Here is an 8536-nt window from a genome sequence, read left to right as displayed (position 1 = left end):
AGATGAAATACACAAATAATGAAGGTGCTATCCAAGAGGCATGACCCAGAATGTATATAGGGTATGATATTTATAGACATTTTATCTCTGACATGCATTTCTAAGCTGAAAAAAAATTATATCCTTGCTAATTTAATTTCCTCCTCAAATAGTTACTGACATTTTTGTAAACCTTTTATTGTGTACATATTTCTTTCAGAGACTAGTCTCAGATACTATTCCTAAAAATCCTTAGGAGGATTGGGAATGTATTTAGAACAGGAATTATTATTCCCACTTTAGTAATAGGGAACCGAAGGGCTGAGATTTTAAGACTTCCTCAAAGTTCACAGAACTTACTAGTGGCGACTTGAAATTAAAAATGCATTCTGCTGTCTCTAAATCTGTGCTTTTCCTTCTCCTCTGCTTTGTCGTCTTATAAGTCTGTGAAGCTATGGCTCTAGGCAATATTTTGGCCTCACAGTATTGGGGTTCACTCTTCATTTCTTAGTATGAGGAGAACACAGGAAAAGAAAAGAGGGATGCTACATTATATTATCTGTTCGCCAGGACAGGGGTCTGCAAGTTCAGCCAGATCCAGCCCACTGACTGTATTTGTTGGAAAGTTTCATTGGAACAAAGCCATGCCCATTCCTCTATGCCTTGTTGATGCTGTCTTCCTGTTCAAGTGGCACAGCAGAGTAGTGGCAACAGAGATCCTATGCACTGCACGGCCTAATATCTATACTATCTGGTCCTTTCTGGAAACGTTTGCCAATCCCTGCTCTAGGAAACTGATACTCAAGAAGTTGTACAATTTACCCAAGGTTATACAATGGTAGAAAGTAGAACTGGTCTAGAACCCAGGATTTGTGACCATCCGTCTGTTGTCCTCCACCATGCCATGCTGTCTTTCTGTGGCACTTCACTTTACTTTTATATTTAAGTAAACTTAATTTAATACATTAAGGCCAAGAAGGGATATTATTGCTATATTACCAGAATCTCTTTTTAAATTACAAAATATATTTGCATTGTAAGAAAGTAAACATACAGACAGGCAAAAATAATTATATTCCAACTACCAAGAATCTAAAATTGTAATGTGTATTCTACCAGATCTTTTTTATGCATGTATGCATTTATATACATAGGTATAAATATACATGCATTTTTAAACTCAAAGTTAGCATACCATACATTTTTTAAAAGATCTAATTGGCTTTATTAAATGATTCATGAATCAGGTAGCATCCCTTCTAGCAAGTAGAGTATATGTTGTTTTATAACCTGTTTTCTCATAGAACATTAAAAGACTTTAACTCACTTGATCAGCAATAGTAATAATATTGTGCTTGTTGTGATACTGAAGATAAGGAAGTCTGCATTATCATAAACTTTATATTTTAAATTACTGGCAGTGAGATAACTTCTTTGTCACTAATAACAGCAAGAATTTTGAACTTTGTTTTAATTTTTTAAAAAGAGATAAATTTCACTTAGACAATGACAACAGATTTAAAAGCTATCTAACATATCCCCATCCATCGAATATGACTCTCCTAAAATGATAAGAAACAGAAAATCCACTTTAAATATATCAATACCAGGAGTCAAAGTTGGGTATAAAACAGAATGTTGCTATGAGGCAGTGTTTGTTTTTGCCTCTTGATGAGAACACCTTTCCAATTATATAGAAAACTGTGGGCAACAGAAATCTAAGTTTTATTCCTGTTATCTTCTAGCTAACTTATACATGATCCACGAATTTCTTGATGTTAAAATCTTACCAGTAGTTTTATCAGGTGACCAGTTTTATCAGAAGCGCAGACTTGTTGCTAATGACAACACTGAGAATTACCTAGACAACTCTATTTCCTTTACAAGTGGGGAAAAAGCACTTTGAGAAGGGGGATATATGATTGGAAATAGTATATATATATAAAAAGTTCTGCATTACAAATGCAAATTAATGGAAGATATTTTGTTCACATCTTACATAATTGCTTTAAAATTATAATTGAATGCCTTGGGGCGCCTGGGTGGCTGAGTCGGTTAAGTGTCTGACTTCGGCTCAGGTCATGATCTCACAGTTTGTGAGTATGAGCTCCACATCGGGCTTGGTGCTGACAGCTCAGAGCGTGGAGCCTGCTTTGGATTATGTGTCTCATTCTCTCTCTGCCCTCCCTCACTTGTGTTCTGTCTCTGTCTCTCAGAAATAAATACATGTAAAAAAAATTAAAAAAAAAAATTGAATACCTGGCTTGATGAAAACTGCAACACTGTTGGGTGGAAATCTTAGGTGGTACTTTGTTTTCAGCAGTTAAGAAGTATCAGAAAACAGAAAGGCACCAGATTTACATCTATTTCCAGTCAAAGGGGCCAACATATTTGTCAAAATGGGTCACTGAGTTGGGGAGTGTTGGGTACATTTTTATATAGGCAGAACCTCTCCTGGGATATGGCCGCTCCAGAGACTTGGTCCTCATTGAAGGCAATTAGTCTTTGGGTTTACGCTTTGTACTATGAATGACATCTCCCACGTGTTTTAATTTTTCTTCTGTTGAGGGACTTATCCTGCAGCCTGGGAAGCTTGGTGCCAGCTGTCAGCACTGGAACATTTTTAGTTTCATCATCATCATCATCATTATTACCATGACCACACTGATCATTACCATCAATATTATCCTCATCTTCACTAACATCATCACTTTTGTCCCTGTCACCACCAACATGGTCAGTATTTATCACTAGTTTTTTGTCGTTGTGTACCATGAACTATATTTACATTTTTATTATAAAAAGGCTTTATTTCACATCTTTCTACACTGAACATTTCTCCAAAACCAAATTCACTGAATATGCTAAAAAAGAAACCTCTTTAATTTTAGTTAACTTTTTTTTATAAATTGAAACAGAAGGTTTCATTTTTTAAAAATAATTAAACTTATTTTGATTATTATATTTTATTTTTTCCCCAAATTTACTGAAGTATGATTGACAAGTAATTATACATATTTATGTTGTACAATATATTTTAGGTGTACAATGTAAGTTGATATATGTTTATATTGTGAAAGGATCACTACAATCAAGCTGATTCACATATCCATTACCTCACATAGTTACCACTTTTGTTTTAGTGGTGATAACAGTTAAGATTTATTCTTTTAGTGGATTTCACATATGCAATATATTATTATTAACAATAGCCACCATGCTGTATATTAGATCCCCAGAACTTATTCATCTTATAATTGGCTCTTTGACCAATGTCTCCTCATTTCCCTCACCCCTCAGCTCCTGGAAACCACTATTTTTAGATGTACAAGCAAATAAATATTAAATGCTACTGATGTCTGTCCAATGTTTTGGTTATTTAGACCTTTTTGTCTACCAGATTTCTTAGGAAGAGCTCATGGCAACAAGATCCCTAAGTTTTTATCAGTTAATGGCAATGTGTCTACAGCTTTTATATATGAAGTTAGTTTGGCTATACATTAAACCATCCATGGTTCACATTTTAATTTTTTGAATATCTGAAATCTATTACTCTATTTTCTTCTGTAAAGCAATGTTTGACGACAGTATGATTTCTTTTTCCTTTATGAGTTAGTTGGGTCATTTTTTTTCTAAATTTTTTTTTTCAACGTCTTTTATTTATTTTTGGGACAGAGAGAGACAGAGCATGAACGGGGGAGGGGCAGAGAGAGAGGGAGACACAGAATCGGAAACAGGCTCCAGGCTCTGAGCCATCAGCCCAGAGGGGTCATTTTTTTTTTTAACTGGGTGCCCAAAAGCCCAAAAGTGTCATTTATTAAGATAGGGAATATAGGAAGAGAAAGTTTTTGAGGAAAGGTAGTGATATAACTTTTGAATGTGTTGAATTTTTGGTGTCTGTTGGGTGTTCAGATATGAATAGAAATACAAATTTGGAAGTCAACAGCAGAGGGTGATTTCAGTCATGGGAGTGGACAAGGTCTTTTGGAGAGCATAAATAGAATGCCAAGAGGAGATTGAGGATAGAACTGTGTGGAATATCAGTATTTAGCTCTTGAAGGAAAACTGAGAAGTGGCCAGAAGTTGAAGGAAAATTAGACAGGTGATGTGTTTCAAAAGGGAAGTGTGATATAATAGAAAATATATATACTGCTCTCTGCCCCCAGTTCCTGGCACAGAACTCCTGACACCCTTGTAATTTCCTCTGTGATACGAGTGTCCTTTGTCCCAATGAGGTATCTCTGGGTGGGCTCCTGAATAGTTCCTGGATGTAGGCTGGTCACCGGAAAGACTAAGCTATGATTAGAAACTTGGAATCTTCAGCCCTGTCCTCCATTCTCTTGAGAAGGGAAAAGGGCTGAAAATGGATATAATGATCAAACATGTGATGGAACCTCCAGAAAGTCCCCCCAAAGCACAGGGTTTGGAGAGCTTTTAGGGTAGTAAACACGAGGTAGTAAAAGAGCGCTATGCCTGAACAGAGCATGGAAGCTTGGGGGCCCTTCCCACACACCTTGCCCTGAATCTCTTCCATCTGGATGTTCATCTGTATCCTTTAATAAACAGGTAAACTAAGTCAGTGTTTCCCTGAGCTCTGTGAGCCACTGTGGCAAATTAATCAAAGAGGATCTTTGGATCCTCTGATCGATAGTCAGTTGCTCAGAAGTATAGGTGATAACCTGGGCTTGCAACTGGCATCTGAAGAATGTGTGTTGGGGGGGGGTCGGGGCAGGGTCTGGAGCAGTTCTTGTGGGGCAGAGCCGCTAACCTGTGGGATTTGACACTATCTCCTGGTAGATAGTGTCAGAATTGAGTTAAAATTGTGGGGCACCCAGCTGGTGTTGTGGAGACTTGCCTGTTCTTATGGGGAAACCACCACCACCCCCCCACACACATTTGGTGACCAGAAATGTCAGAAGTGAAGTGTTCTGTGTGAATAGTAAAGGAGACTCATAGGAGAAAAACACACAGTAGGGAAGAACTGGGTTTTTCCCTGCATGGGAAGGAACACACTGAGTTTTTCCATTACAGAAAGGAAAATGAATATTTCAAGACATTAGCTGCCATTGTGCTAAGTAAAATAAGATTCAAAAAGTATTCATTGAATTTAACAACATTTGGTTTCATCTAGTCCTTTTATAGAGGAGACATTTCCAGGAAAAGACAATTTAGTGACTTGTCCAAGAGTGTATGACCAGAGCCAGATCTTTAGAGTTCTAAGCCTAGCTAGGGCTTTCTCCCAGGATACCACATTGCCTCTTGATTTCAGCTAGCTAGCAGAATGAAATTCCTGAAAGAAAAGTTTGTAAAATATTGGCGCACATCACTGAATGAGTATGTGGCTTTCCTTTCCAGAGAGGTCTTTAGAAATTGCAGACAGTCTTGGGGTGCCTGGGAGGCTCAGTAAGTGGAGCATCCGACTCTTGATTTCGGCTCAGGTCATGACAGGTTGTGGGCTCGAGCCCCATGTGAGCCTGCTTAGGAATCTGCCTCTCTCTCCCTCATCCCCTCTCCCCAACTCCAGCGCTCTCCCTCTCTCTCTTTCTCTCTCTCTCTCTCTCAAATAAAAACAAAAATGCAGACAGTCTTGTTAATGTTGCAAGATTACAGAGGAGTCCATGCAACAAGAGAACTTTGGTATATATATATATTTTAAATGCTTATTTTTGAGAAGGAGGTGCAGAGAGAGGAGGACAGAGGATCTGAAGCAGGCTCTGCACTGACAAAACCATGAGATCATGACCTGAGCTGAAGTCAGATGCTTAACCGACTGAGCCAACCCAGTGCCCCAAGAACTTTGGTGTATTACTTACTTTACATTGCTTGATTTCTTTGCACATGTAATTTAATTTAATGTAATTTAATAAGTATTAGTAAATTAGGAAGGCTCTGTTACCTTAGAATAATCTGTTTCTACCCATCAAATTACATTTCTCCTTTCCACAAAATTACACTTGAAGGTTATTTTGGATTTATCCTTATTAACTCTGCCTATATTGTACTTTCTAGCACGTTGATTTGTTTTGTACCCTTTACACTCCTTGTAAATGATAGATTTTACAGTATTTGTGTATTATTTAACACAACTTTATTAAGTAGCACAACATTTCCTGGATTTAAGCCCCTTAAGAAAAAGAACTCTGTTTTGGAGAGTTTTAAGTTGCTTGGTACCTCTCAAGACTAGTCTTTGCAGCAACTTCGGCCACTTAGCAAACTTTCCTTTACCAGCGTCTGTAGGAAAGGGGGAAGTTTCTTCTACAAACACCACGACCTTGACAGGCAGAAATCTTCTGGCATTGTTGTGTAGACACCATTATCAACATATTAAAGGCTTCAAGCTTATTTTTAGTAAACCTAACTATGTGTGGTTTAAATGACTTTTTTTTGGTAGGGATAAAATGTCTGCTTATCAGAATCTCTGACCAATTATTTCAGATAGTAAAAAACTATCCCTGAAATTATGGGTTTGCCATTTGGATTTTCATTGCACTATCTTAACATGCAAGCCCATTACATCCAGCAAGTTTTTGAAAAGCATCTGTAATGTATTCATCACTCTGATAGATCATGAGTGTGTTAGTGTACCCAAAAGCTACAGGATTAAGGATTTTCCTTGAAGAAGCTTTTAATCTAGTTGGGGTTTTGGGAATATAATCTTGAAATAATGAATAGTGTAAGGCCGTATTAGACTAAGCACAGTCAGAGTAACATGGAAAAATAATGAAGAGACTTGCAAGACAATGACTTAATTCGAGATTGTTTTTCACTTCTTTTTTCCTTGCACCCTTGGTAACATTATTTACCCCTTACTCTTAAAATTTTCTCTACCTTGACCTCTGTGACATTTTATAAAGGCAACTAATGTTTACTAAATGAATATTCATGGGAGTATAATTCAATCTTCACAAATATCTGCAAGTTTGGTATTATCATTATGATTTTTAGATCAAGACACTGAGTATTAATTAGGTTAGGTAAGTACTCAAGTTCACCCAGGAAATAAGTAATACACTTGGGGTTTAATTCTAGGTTTGTTTTCTCCAGTTCTTGCTCTTAATTGCTAGGCTTGCTGTTTTTTTGACATTTCTGTTGGTCAGTTTCCTTCTCCCCTTATTTATTGGCATTTTCACCAGGTTCACACTTTGCCCTTAACTATTCTGTCTTTAAACAGTACTCCCTGAAGCAGTGTTCCTATGTTTCCTCTGTTCAATTTTTATCTTAATCTCTTATGTTAAATCTCTGATTTTCAATTTTCTTCTTCTTTCTGGTCGTTGTTTGGAAGTCCTGCCAGCATTTGATGATCTTGTCTAAAATCCAGCTCTTTACTCTTCCACCTCCTTATTTTCCCATTTCTATCATGGGCAGGGATTGGAAATTGAACCACATTTGATGTGTGCCTCTTCTCTGTTGTTCTTTCTCAAACCATTGAGATGTGAAATCCTGTTTGGTACTTCACCATAATATCATAATATGTGGCACTGTTTATCTTTTGCTGTTTATACAGCTTATGTAAAAGTTTTAAAGTTGATTCCCTGCCTCTGGTTTCTTTCTGTTCTAGCCCATTCTGAAATTACCTTCATCCAAGGATATAGTTATTACTATTACCATAGTAAATAACAAATTTTATTTATGTAATGAAACTCTAAAAATAATATACATATGTATCATTTAAATAATAATAATAATAATAATAATAATAATAATAATAATAAGCAGCTTTTTGTATCTTCTTTGTGCCAGAAGGTACATCTTTTACTCATGAAAATAACACTTTGAGTTGTGGTTCTTTTCCTCATTTTAAGATTAAAAATTAGAAACTTAAGGAAGGTTGAATTTCCAAGCTCACACAGCTACTTGGATGCAGAACTACGATTTATGCTGAAGTCCACCAGATTCCAAAGTTTATGCTCTGAAAACTTCTCATTTAACTGGGATATATTTCAGAGTGACAGAGAACATTACTAATAATTTGGGGGGGGGATAAGAGACATAAACTGGGACTGTCTTAGAGCAACCAGGACTTAGAATAACTTTATCAATTCTATTCTCTACTTTCTCACCGTTGGTTATACTCAGATAAGTAATGAAGAGGTTGAGAGAACATCTACTTTTGGAGGAAGGGACATATGCTCATGTAGTCGATGAGCTCAGAGATGACCACAGGACAGTCTCTTGAAATATCCAGAAAAAAAAATCCTATTGGGTACCCAGGAAAGGACCTTAACAGAGCATTGAAAAATAAAGACACAAATTTGAGAGCCATATATATGGTGGGATAGTGGAAGCCATGAAACAAATGAGTTCAAGAATTTAAGGAAGTAGGGGTTGCCTGGGTGGCTCAGTTGGTTAAGCGTCGGACTCTTGGTTTTGGCTCAGGTCATGATCTCACTATTTGTGAGTTTGAACCCCTTGTTGGGCTCTGTCCTGGCAGTGTGGAGCCTGCTTGGGATTCTCTCTCCCCCTCTCTCTGCCCCTCCTGCTCTTGTGCTGTCTCTGTTTCTCTCAAAATAAATAAGTAAACTTAAAAAAAGAATTTAAGGAAGTAGGGGTGCCTGGG

This window comes from Lynx rufus, unplaced genomic scaffold, assembly GCF_022079265.1.
Source record: "Lynx rufus isolate CCGP_SWC_20201006 ecotype Redwood Valley unplaced genomic scaffold, mLynRuf1.p SCAF_9, whole genome shotgun sequence".
Classification (NCBI taxonomy): domain Eukaryota; kingdom Metazoa; phylum Chordata; class Mammalia; order Carnivora; family Felidae; genus Lynx; species Lynx rufus.
This window is presented reverse-complemented; position numbering follows the sequence as displayed.